This window comes from Barbus barbus, assembly GCF_936440315.1.
Source record: "Barbus barbus genome assembly, chromosome: 41".
NCBI classification, from domain to species: domain Eukaryota; kingdom Metazoa; phylum Chordata; class Actinopteri; order Cypriniformes; family Cyprinidae; genus Barbus; species Barbus barbus.
The window spans coordinates 14,895,679-14,909,432 of NC_136719.1; positions in this window are offsets into that span (position 1 = coordinate 14,895,679).

The window sequence follows — 13,754 nt, forward strand, 5'->3', positions numbered from 1 at the left end:
ACATTCAGACAATGCACATTGTGTTTCCTTGTGTGTAAATTGTGAAATGCCTTTGCCTTCTGCTATCTGCAAATGATTTTCTGATTTGTAGTCCACTGATTCCTGAGTTGGACAAAACAAGCCACATTTCCATTTTTGTAGAAATAAGATATTTCCAAATCCTTAAGATCTTTGTTTATGTTCGGAACACAAATGAAGATAATTTTTGATGAAATCCGACAGTTTTCTGAACCTGCATAGACAGCAATGCACTCAAACGTTCAAGGCCCAGAAAGGTAGTAAGGACATCGATAAAATATTTATCTTGTGTCAAAGCAACTGCACAATATCAAAATAGGAAAATAGTGTGTCGATAATGTAAAATGACAAGATTAAACACTCAATTTTCAGTTAAAGGCATTTCATTATTGAATTCAGTGATGTCATCATCCAGCTCAGTTCAGTTTAAATAGTGTCTTTGCAATCAGGTCGACGATATCACTGGAAATGAAGTGTCCCCAACTAAGCAAGCCAGAGGCGACAGCGGCAAGGAACCAAAACTCCATCGGTGACAGAATGGAGAAAAAAACCTTGGGAGAAACCAGGCTCAGTCGGGGGTCCAGTTCTCCTCGGCCAAACGAACCAGCAGTTCAATTCCAACTGCAGCAAAGTCAGATTGTAAGGGCTCAACTGGTTCCAGTGGTCTTTCCCGATGGATGTCTAGGTGATGGGGTCCTCACTGGGGATCTGTCTCTGGGGCTCATCTAGCTGTAGAGGTCATCTCTGGGTGCTGATCCATCATCTGATCTGGATACAGACTGGATCTGGTGACTGCAGTGAAATATTCCCAAAGTGGTCAGTAACTCAAACTATTGCACAGTACTTCTTCTGAACACACCGCACTCAAATACATTCGGTCTCTTGAGTCTCTCCTATTGTAGTGGATTTGGACAAATATCTCGGAGGCAGAATGTATTTGCAGCACAAATCAAGCAGACATGGAGCAGGCTGCAGTCATTTCCCATCATCAGCGGATTTATTGAAGGGAACATTTCCAGGGCCCCGTTGGACAGGAATGAGGGCCAGATCAGAGCATTTCCACATCTCAATGACCTCATATGGCTTTCTATAGATTCAGACCTTCTTCTGTGGCCAGCAATTAAAAAGACAGCTGTTTTTCCTCTAACAGAGCATTCGTCTGCAATGAACGCATATGTGTATCATCGGCAGGCTTCTTCATAATAAAAGTGCTGAAAGACCCAAAACTTAACAGACAGTCCCTCGCAAGATCAGGTTTTAACATGTTTCTGCCAGAAATAACAGATACCCCAGCTTACAAAAATGTTTAAGAATGTTTTTCTAACATTCTCAAGAAGTTATTTATATGTATGTTCTCTGAACGTTCAAAACGTCCAGTTTTTTAAATATATTTTAAAACTGAGAATGTTAGAGACAACATTAATGGAGCGTTACTTTTGAATGTTCTCTGAAACCAGTAAGCAGTATCATTAAAAAAAAGTTAGATGAACATCTAACTAAAATGTTTCAGAAAAACGTTCCATGAAAGATGTATAAATAATGTTTCTGTGCTACGGTTTTGAGATTTTTATTACAGAATTGATAACTCTGAACAAACATTCTATTAACATAACTAGAAGTAATGTTTGTATATCATTTTGAGAGAACAGAATGGTTTCTTAATATTTAATGCATTTATACCTTCATGATATTCGGGTTGACAACAGATGTGCAGGATTTTTGTGGTTATTTGCTCGTGACTGTTGACCGTGATGACTCGGGTCAACACCTGGTCTCAGATCTCTTTGGAAGCTCCTGCTCCATAATCCAATGATTTTCAGACCTCTCTCAAAGAAGCGGGAGAGGTAAAGTATGTGAGGCTTTTGTGTGGAGGCTCTGGAGGCTTTAAAGGAGGAATGCAAAGACAACGCTGAACTGACAAGCAGTAAAATCAATGTGAGGTCTCATGTGAAAAGACATGAAATACTAGTTCATTTAAGTCATTTCTGCTGGGCTTTCTGGTGAGACGAAAGGGGCACCGAATCACAAATTCACAAAAGCTCTGTTGTCTTTATAAAGAAAAATTTAATATTTTCATTTTTCTTTTTTGTCAAATACATAAACAGTAAAAATAAACATTAAAGATTTCAGGAATCTGTCTTGTGAATGGTAAAGTTAAACAGATGGAAAACAAAACCAGAGCAAGTAATCCAGTCCAAGGTTAATTAGGAAAGTCAAAAAGTTCAATTTGTTAACGTTCAATAACATTTAGAATAAGGCATGACATCAAAATATAGAAAATATGTGAAACATGCTTTTACACCATAAGTCGGTGGGCTGTTGTTAATCAGGAAATGTATGCTCATGCAATATTTGCAGCATAAATAAATCATACTTTTAGCACTCAAAAATGTGATGATTTCATTTAACAAATCACTGTGCAAGTACATGTAAAAAAAAAATTGAATATCATGAAAAAGGTCAATATTTTTTGTCACTCATTTCAGAAAGTGAAACCCATATATTATATAGATTCATTACACATAGAGTGAAATATTTCAAGCCTTTATTTCTTGAAATTTTGAAGATGGCTTACAGATAATGAAAACCCAAAATTCAGTGTCTCAGAAAATTAGAATATTATATAAGATCAATAAAAAAAGGATATTTTAAACAGAAATGTCAGGCTTCTGAAAAATATGTTCATTTCTATGCACTCAATATTTGGTTGGGCCTCCTTTTGCATGAATTACTGCATCAATGCGTCGTGGCATGGAGGCAATCAGTCTGTGACACTGCTCCGGTGTAATGGAAGCCCAGGTTGCTTTGATAGCGGCCTTCAGGTCATCTGCATTGTTGGGTCTGGTGTCTCTCATCTTCCTCTTGACAATACCCCATAGATTCTCTATGGGGTTCAGGTCAGGCGAGTTTGCTGGCCAATCAAGCACAGTAACACCATGGTCATTGAACCAGCTTTTGGTACCTTTGGCACTGTGGGCAGGTGCCAAGTCCTGCTGGAAAATTAAATCAGCATCTCCATAAAGCTTGTCAGCAGAAGGAAACATGAAGTGCTCTAAAATTTCCTGGTAGATGGCTGCGTTGACTGTGGACTTCAGAAAACACAGTGGACCAACACCAGCAGATGCTACTATTGATATTGATACGCAAAAAAATGGACTTTGGGTAGGGTTAGGATTGGACTTCAAGCAACATGGATTCTGTGCCTCTCCAGTCTTCCTCCAGACTCCAGACCCTGATTTCCAAATGAAATGCAAAATTTACTTTCATCTGAAAAGAGCACTTTGGACCACTGAGCAACAGTCCAGTTCTTTTTCTCCACAGCCCAGTCAAGCCCCATTATTGTGGTTTCAAAGAACAAGAGATACACGGAATTTATACTGTAGTGATGGTCATTAATTGAAGCAATATTCTAATATTTTGAGATACTGATTTTTGACTTTCATCAGCTGTAAGCTCTAATCATCAAAATTAAAACAAAACAACTTTTGAAATGTTTTACTTTACATGTAATGAATCTAAAATATATGAAAGTTTCACTTTTTGAAATAAGTTACAAGAAAAAATGAACTTTTTCACGATATTCTAATTTTTTTAAATGTACCTGTATGTGTTTGCAACCACTTGTGAGAGTGTTTGGATGGGTTGCTTCTGTTTGTTCATGTTCATTTAGTAATTATTATTTAGCTTTATGTGATTATGCTTTCAGCTAAATAGTGTAGTAGGCCTATTTTAGTCAGGTCGGCTGAACAAACCCAATTGCTATTCAAAACTAGCCCAATCGTGTTTTTTTCCCCACAGTTTTCCTTAACATCTTGAGTCCACTTTAACCCGCGGACCAAAAAAAAACAACAACCCGTGGTAACAATAGGTGCGTTTACATGGAGCATTGTAATCGGTTTAAAAGTCCAATCCGAATGAAAATGCTCCATATAAACAAACTGAATGAAATTGTAATCGGTTTGAGAAGGGTTGGATAAACCTTTCTATAAACCAAACAAAATTAAAATTCTACCATGAGGATAGTGAAAGTATAGATCAATGAAAATAAACAACTTGACCAAAATTTGCCTTTGTCATTTGTATTACAGATTCATAATTGCGATCTGCTTGAATTTATACGTGCTCATGCCATAAATATTATACGAAAACACATTTGTTATGTGTGATATTCATTGCGATCACATGTGTTCATAAAGCAACGCTCCTTTGATTCATTGTTCAGCAACTCTTGGTAAGAAATTGTGTATTTGTTCCATTTAAGTACAGTAGCACTTTGTAGTATCAAAGTACAATTAATTTCAGAGCTGCATTACAGAGGTATGATTTCTATGATCGCGTTCTGGCCATATATATATATATATATATATGACTGAACGCTCGAATGAACGCAAGGGATTCAAAAATATTAACGTAAATATGGGCGTTTTTTCCTCTGGTGACTTGTTTTTGTTGTCACTGTAGGCTATTAGCATATCCTAAAATCGAAAGCACTGGCTCATGTAAAAACCATATCGGATTAGTAACAGTCCACTGAATCTTTCAATCAGAATGATTTTAATCGGAATGACAAAAAAGTGTACATGTGAACGTGGCTAATGTAAAAGTAGCCCAATTAGGCAGTAAAACCGCAGACTTGGCAGCAACCCTTATTTTAGTTCTATTTTAAACGTTTTGCCATATTTAAATCCTTTATGCAAAATATAGAAAACACATTATACAAATAATTTCAATTGTCAACCGTTTTAATCCATTCAGTGAAGGACAGTGGGGTCTAAAACAACATTACAGCCCTTTGACAATGAAAGTCAAAGGGGTCCAATATTATTTTATATCCCATTTGCTTTTCATAGAATGGACAACTATTTTTGTCCATTCTATGAAAAGCAAATGGGATCTAAAATAACATTGGACCCCTTTGACTTTCATTGTGTGGAAAAAAACCCAGACATTTTTTAAAAAAAAGAAAAAAGTCATACAGATTTGAAATGACAGAGTGAGTAAATGGTGACAGAATTTAAATTTTGGGTGAAATATCCCTTTAAGTGATGAATATCAGAAGAGATTGTGAATTATATTATATTGTAGCTTGTCTGAGCCCTCTACTGCAGGAAACCATATTATATCACACAATAACATATTTATATTTGCTTGTCATAAGTCATAGCCTAATAACCTTTTTGTCCCAAGTTTAACCATGCATAGATATGGATATAGGCCTATGTGTCTGAATGCACGCGTGCAGGCATATATGTGTAAAAGCGGTCTCCTGCTCAGCGAAGGGTCGTCCTGATTGCACTCATTAACTCGGTGGGGGGCAGAAGGCAAAAAGAACACAGATCAAGGACGGCAATGCAGCTTTATCCGCTTTAAAACCTCGCTTTGAACTAAGCTTTCTCGTTTCTGCCCAGCCTCCCTTGATAGACAGACAGAGAAAAGCAACAAAAGCATGGGAGGAGTAGAAAGGGATGACGGATGAATATGTAGGAAAACTTAAATTGACAGATAACTGCAGATCCTGTACCGCACCACTCATGCAAGCCCAAAGAAACAGAAAAGTACAAACAAAAGCTCTCGAATCAAAGGATGCATCTCAAACAGAGTGTAATGTTACGTTACTAACCAGCCGAGGCAAACAGCCCAGCAGCTGAGGAAATGAAATCGCTGCAGTGCTGAGTAACTGTCTTATTCATTTTATATGGACTACTGGGCTTTTCACCGACTCAGGCTAATGATTTTAACAAGCCCATTTCATTTGTGTATTTTTATTTACACTTATTTGGATGTCCGAGAGTGTGTTGACGTCATTCAGTCATTTATGGCAGCGATCATGATAATGATGATGATGATTGTATTTATTTGTGAGAGAAGGTGGAAAAAGGACTGAAAGGGAGCTCTGTTTCAGAGGAAGGTAGATGCTGAAAGGAGGTGCAGAGAAAAAAAATGAATGGCGCATCTGTTTTACTGTTAATCATGAATGAATGAGAATGTCAGTTTAATTTCTTGACTAAATAAGCATTTCAACAGATCTAAATAGATATATTCCAACTACCACAACAATACTGAACAATAATAAAAAAAAAAAAACAATAATAATTGTATGAGGAAAAGTGTCACATGGCCTATTTTATTTGCTTACATTTTAAATGGTTCTAAACATATTTATAAAATTGAATATGGGACGCCAAACAGTAATTATAAATATCATATTAAATTAACATCAATATTTTAAGTTAATATTTGCACTATTTTATGGTAATCTGTCAATTATGAAGCTCCTAAATGCATAATATTTAGAAAACTTAAAATAGTTTCATAAGAAGTATGACATGTCATATAGTCACATGCCAAAAGTATTTCATGTGAGCTATTCTATTATAAGCATTCAGATTACAGATCAAAGTCTGGCTCTGTAGTTGTTCCTGGTTGTATAATGAGGGCTGTGGCTGAATGTACTACTGATGGACAAATGCAGGAAATAGGACTATTTCCGATTCATCTTGATAATAATTTTGTTTAATTTTGACTAAAGTAAACACAGATTGATTGTCAAGTGTGACACAAAGACAATGGATGGTGTGAGAGAAGATGAAAGAGAGAGAAGCACGTGCAGATGTGAGTACTATATGAAAACAATAGTGGTTTCTTTTCTTTAAATTATAGTTGACAGAGAACAAAGCTGTACAGAAAAAAATAGACATTATATATAAATAGAAAATGCTTTTCGACACGTCACAGAATGAGAAACACTCACTGAGTAAAAAAACCCTATAAAAAAATTCCAAGTTCACATCTCACAATTCTGAGGTTAAATCTCACCATTATGACTTTTTCTCTGAATTCTGACTTTACATCAGAGTTTACAATAATTACGATATTTTGTCTCAAAATTCTGACTTTTCTATTCAGAATTGCTCGCAATTGTCTTTTTTCCTTACGACTATGAGGAAAAAGTCAGAATTGCAAGAATAAAAGTTAGAATTGTGAGATAAAAAGTCATAATATTGGGACAATGGCTCGGGACTATGCACGACCAAAGTGAGATGAGGGAGTGATGGGGCAAAACTGTTTTTGCATGCTGCAAAAATGAATAGTGGTGCAAAATCTATTCAACATGCAAACATATCAAGCAATAATCAGATGAAATAATTATTTATTAGTTCTAATTTCCTATTCTAAAATTCAGAAATTTTCTAAAAAAAAAGAGACAAATGAGCAAGAGATTTATTTGTTTTGTAAATACCCATGTAATAAGTGAATAATGTATGGTTTTATCTGGTCATTATCACAAAATAAACCCCTTCAGGGTTTATACAAGACCCTGTTGGGCTTTATTCAGCGATAATGACGTCTGAATGTACATTATAACACCGCTTTTCAAAAAACAAATAAATAAATGGACATGAAATGATTAAAAGTATTTGATTAAGGCATGGAGTTCTGTGACCTAAAATTTGCAGTTTTGCCAGGGACAAAAGTCAGTAAACAGTTTAGTGGTCATTATTCAAAAATATTTGACAAAAAAATGTAGCGACTGACCAAACAGACTTGTGTATTCCAACCCAATGATGGAAAAACTTTCTGTGCGCAGCTCCTGGAATCACTCTCACAGCCTAGAGTTCAGGCTGTGAGATAAAAGGGTAAACATTGGAAAATGGTAAACATTAGCTGAACAATATAATGAAAACAAATACTGAAAGTGCTCAATAAAGAAATGCTTTGCATTATATAAAAAATGAATGTTTGTCATTCAGCTTGTATGCACACTGGAGGTGTTGGGTTGAAAGGTCTGTGTGATGTAAGTGTGTGTGTTTAAAGCTTCACAGATCTTGTTGTCAGTCTGGGTGAGGTCAGAAAAAACTAAGGATCTGCAGACACTGACTAATTAGGTCTATTGTTGTTATCTATTTACATTGCAAAGACGAAATACATTTGGTGAAACGGAAATATTCTCTGAGCTTCAGTGAGAAAATGTTTGTTCATCTTATTCTCTCAAAGCAAATTGTGTTTAATGTTTACATGCAACAATATCTGAATGATGTATTGCAAACCTAATGAGTTCAGCTTTCATAAGAAAACACTAGTCTTACTTCACACTCGTAAAATGAAGAATTAAGCATTTTATGAAACGTTCTTGTGTTTTATGGATGGCTCACGTAATTTAAAGAGAAAACTGACATCTGCACTACATCTTTACTTTTCACTCCTAAATTGCTAGTAAATTCCACAAAGGATTACAAAGAAATAGCAAGTAACACATTAAATTAACCCTTAAATGCATACCTCGGGTCTTTAGCGACCAGGGACGTCATTCACTACCCTGGCCCTTCTTCATTTTTTTAAGTTTTAAAAAAAAAACATTTTTTATCCTGTATAGGATCGCTAGCGACCCAAGATGTGTAATGTAAGTATATTTTTCCTGCGCAACAATAATTAAATATCTGATGACTCAATGCATGCAATTCACCTTTATTCCTCGAGGTGGCACTGTTTTATTCACAATGATGACCTGATGCTTCACTCATAATTACTGCAGGCATAAAACAAAAGAATATAATCAGCAAAAATTGAACTGGTTTGAATGGCTTTACTGCAGAGCAATTACTGTATGCAATGAAATATAGCCTAAGCATCACTGGATGTGGTGAATGAGATGCCAGCGATCAAAATACAGATTTTGAAGTCATTGAAAACGATAGTTTTGAGAAAATGTTTGAGATTGGAATATGAGCCAGATGTTGAATATACTGTTGAAGCGCGCTCTGACAGCAGTGACAGCAATGATAACGTCCTCTGCTCAAATTGAACCCTGCTAAGTTTCAAAAGGTAATGAAATATGCTTTATTTTATTCTTTTTTAATTGTTCTTAAAATAACAGGAGAGATTTTGCTATTGTAACAGTTACACATCCATCTGTGTTGGATTTATAGGCCCGGGTCACTAAAGACCCAAATATTCAATAATGATTGGCAAAACATTCATGAATTTAAGGGTTAAATGTGAAATTTTGAAGTAGTAAGACTGAATGGTATTTTCTTGTAAAATGTATTCCAATAAGATTTTGTTTTATTTACTGTTTTTCTCCAGGGCCATTTTGCAAACATTTCACAAAACAATTTAGATGAAAATAATAACAGTATGAAAAGGAAATCAAACAAATATGAAAAATAAGACATCAAATAGTGTGTAAATCCCTTATTTTCCAAAAGTGACAGCACTAAATGTGACAGGGAAACTAAATGAACTTGGCATGACTTGAAACATGAAATGATCTGTGAGTGACCGTGTTTTAGCAAGCACTCAGCTTGGGTAGATTAAAGCTGCACCTGTGGCCTTAATTACACCTGCGGTGTTTACAGAGGATGTGATGACTAATGGTCCGAAAAGAAGGTGACTATTAATAATAATAATAGCTGAACAACAGCTGGTGGTCACAAATATTCTTTTTATTGTATTGAAGCATGTAAAAAAAAAAAAAGCCTAAAAACTAAATAAGTAGCATGTAGCTAACACACAAGTAGCATAAACATACAAAAATATATAATGAAACACATTTTGACGTGCTACTGCTGTTTCTTTACATTCAAGTCACAATACACAAGATCAGAGAACACGGTCACGCAGAGGATCATTTTACATAATTGCTTTTAGCAAATTACGAGGCCATGAGGCCATTGACCTATACATAGTTTATTGTATTTTTTCAAGAACGCAATATCAAATGTTGCGTATTTTGGTCATGTGCTATTTTTGGATTAAAAACCACTAAGGAGATGGATGACAGGTCATTAGTGTTTAATGATGCTGACTCCAGAGTGTATTAAATGCACTTCAGTAATGGAGAGAAAGGCGAGAGAGGCCTCACAAATTTGATGAAAATGTACTTACCCTCAGGTCATCCAAGACGTAGATGAGTTTGTTTCATCATCGGAAGATATTTGAAGAAATTTAGTGTATCACTTGCTCACCGGTGGATCCTCAGTAGTGAATGGGTGCTGACAGAATGAGAATTCATACAGCCAATGAAAATGCCACAAGTAATCAACATGACTCCAGTCTATCAATTAATGTCTTGCGAATTGAACATCTGCTTGTTTGTAAGAAATAAATCTATAAATAAGATCATGTTTCTGGCCAAAATATGAATCCATAATAACACTTTCACCAGTGAAAATGTCCATCCTCTGTTGTCTTCTCGCATCAAAATATACCAACATATTTGTTTAGAACCACTTTGGACTGTTTTTGCTTGTAAATGGTGTTTGATTTTGTGCATAAATTCTCTCCTGATTCAGGCGAGATGACTTTTTCACTGGAGAAAGCAATATTATGAATAGGGGACTTAAATGATCTTAATGATGAATTTGTTTCTTACAAACACACAGATTTTCACTTCACAAGACACTAATTGATGTGGATTACTTGTGGATTATTGTGACGTTTTATTAGTTGTTTGAACGCTCATTCTGACGGCACCCATTCACTGCACTGGATCCATTGATGAGCAAGTGATGTAATGCAAAATTTCTCCAAATCTGTTCTGATAAAGAATCAAATCATCTACTCTCTTATAGGCTCTTTCATATTTATGCAAAAGGAATCCAACAGATGTAATACTTAAGGATATAAGTAATGTTCAAGATCACAAACTGTGCATTATAGCCCATCAAAGTCTATTTAATTTTGGAGTACATGCAATCCTTACCTAACAGCTTACTCTTGTCCCCCCCTGGCATGTGCCATTCCACCCCTGAGGACATGAAGGCATATCCAATAAACATTGGACAAAAACTAAACATTTGGCTCAAACAGTAATGCAAATTGTCAATCTGTGTTGGAAAAGGCCTGCTGAAGATGTGCGTGTATGAACTAATGTTTTAAGCTGACAGGAGAAAATGAGCTGACCAAAAACAGCACCACTTTGAGTAGCATCAGGAACATGGAAAAGCAATACTCATGTATTGGTCTAGTGCCATTATTCATTTGAGAAAGCAAGCCTTAATGGTAATGGCTTGGTGTGTATAAAGAACCCAGTCACACTGGAGTCAAAGTAAAGATACCTTTATGGAAAATAAAAGTGCCTGGCATAAACAGCTGATTATAGCCATAGCAACTAGTTGAGTGGCAGCGATGGTGATGAGCTGCTCGAATCTATGTTAGGATATGTGATCGACTACAGTAGTCCAAATGCGCAACATTCCAAAATAACACAATGAAGCTGAGCCAACGGAATAATGATAAATATATGTACTGACACTACCAATCAAAAGTTTGGAATAATACTTTAAAAACATTTTTTTTTAAAGAAGTCTTTTATGCACACCAAGGCTGCATTTTTATTGGCAAAAATACAGTAAAACAGCAGTATTGTGAGATATTATTACAATTTAATAGAACTGTAAAAAAATGTAAACTGTAATTTATTCCTGTGATGGCAAAGCTGAAATTTCAGCATCCATGACGCCAGTCTTCAGTGTCACATGATCCTTCAGAAATCATTCTAATATGCTGATTTGTTGCTCAGTAATCATATGTTAGATGTATAGATATATGGTGTCAAATAAATGTAATATGATTACAATTGACAGGATCTTTAGTGAATATTTCTATAAAACAAATTATTACAATACAAACAATTTTGGCCACTTTTAACTTCTGAAGCCTATCTGTGAAATCTGAAGCATCTATCTGCTAAATATGGCAAATATCAACAGTTCTCCATCATAACAGGAGACGGCTATCATATACAGTACAAATCTAACGGGGAACGACTTCAACATCTGCATTTCACAGGGCTCAATGTTTAAGTAAAAAAACATATCAAATTAATTTTATATCCAAATGCTTACACAGACTGTCTGGTCTGTTTAGATTTCTCTTGCTGATTTTGAGGAATGTTAAATAGAGCCCATATTCAAATGGAGCTTAGAACAATTGCTCTTTTATCCTGAAAACTTACACGCACACTGAATGCGTTGCTTTCAAGCTGACACGTTAAATGTGTCATATCACCGAAAACCGGATTTTCCTTGTTTTTTTGAACAGTCTGTTCAATAAAGCACTATATAAATAAAGTTGGCTTTTGAAGTAAAATAATTTAATGCAGGCTACTGTGTTAACATACTCTAACTTTCTGAACTTAAAATTCCATTTCCAGTCAAACCATTTATTGAACCACGTTTGTGAAGTGTGTGTTTGAAAATTAACTTAACTTCATTTGTGTGACTATATGTGTTCAGATCTCAACAGTATAAGATAGACATGGGAAACTGCAGCCAAAGAAGCCTTTCAGTCTATGTGGAAATTATTTATCAACCAGATAAAGAGGAAAACCCATGGTGATGGCGCTAAACTCCCACACATTCCTTCACATGGCCTGAACGATACCATTATGAGACTAAAAACTACTTCAGACTTTAAATAGTGTGGGGGGGGGGACATCCTATGTAAAATCTTTTTCTAGCTTTTTTCTACTACTTTTACAAATTTAAATATAATTAAATAAGTTTCACATCACCAGATCAGTAATGATAATAGAATTTTGGTTATCTGGTCTTAATATTATTAATGTTCTCAAAATGTTGGCACATAAACATTATTTATGTCATTCATGGCAAGTTTTTTCCTGAAACATTGTAGTTGGACGTTCATCTAATGTTTTTGAAATGTTACTGCTTGTTTCAGAATGTTCAGAGAGTATTTGAAAGCAACATTACCATACTGTTTGCATAATAATAAAATTGAATGTTCTTTTTTAACATTCACATAACTAACAAAAAATGACTTTAAAACATTTAAACAAAGGATGTTTTAAACATTCAGAGAAAATTCAGAAATAATGTTTTTATAACTTGATGGGAACTTCAGAAAAAAAATTCTTTGAACATTTTTTGTTATAGCTGGAGAAGGGCTCATTGGTCTGTTTTAAAAATTGCATTATATTACATTCCCTGCTGATTGTTACGTGGTTAGATATTACCTTCAAACCCCAAATAAAGCCATCCCAGTCATGCCTATATAAAATACTTTTGATATGAAGAATGAAAGCAAAAGTAATCAGACTTGTGTTTTATGGTGGATTTGCAGAAATATCGGTATTATCAAAAGCTCTTTAGAAACAGTCCAAATTGGGAAGACTAACATCAGAGAGACGGAGAGTGGAGTTTATGTGTGTTCTCACTCTTTCTCATTCTCTTTGTCTGCATGCACTTGTCCCATGCCTTAAATCCATTCATAAGAATTTCTATAAATGTCCTTAGTCACAGTCTTGACAAGTCTCTGTCAGTCATGACAGAGAGACAGAAACCGGAGGCTGTATAGCTAAAAGTACGGCAGAGAATACAGCTACTCTTTGACAGCTCATGTGATGGATTCCCCTGTTTAATGTGTTGTGCTCCCTAAAACCCTGCTGTATATAAACTAAAGGGAGCGGAGGAGGTCACACATTCGTATAATTGATGGTATGATTCCAGAGCTCAGGGAAAGATAGGAGAGTTGTAATATGACTGTAAAAGTAAACTATGTATGATGCGGCAAGAGCTGAGGCTGATGTTAAAATACACTCATTTATTACTCAGTAATAAATTACATTATTCTCGGACTATATGGTTCAAGCAAGAGCAGAGGCTTCTGTTATAAATTTAAAAAAAGATTTGAAAAAATGAACAAATTATCTTGACAACTGATTATTATATTGTAGAGTAAAATGAGCTAAAGTTAAAGCTATAGTTCACCCAAAC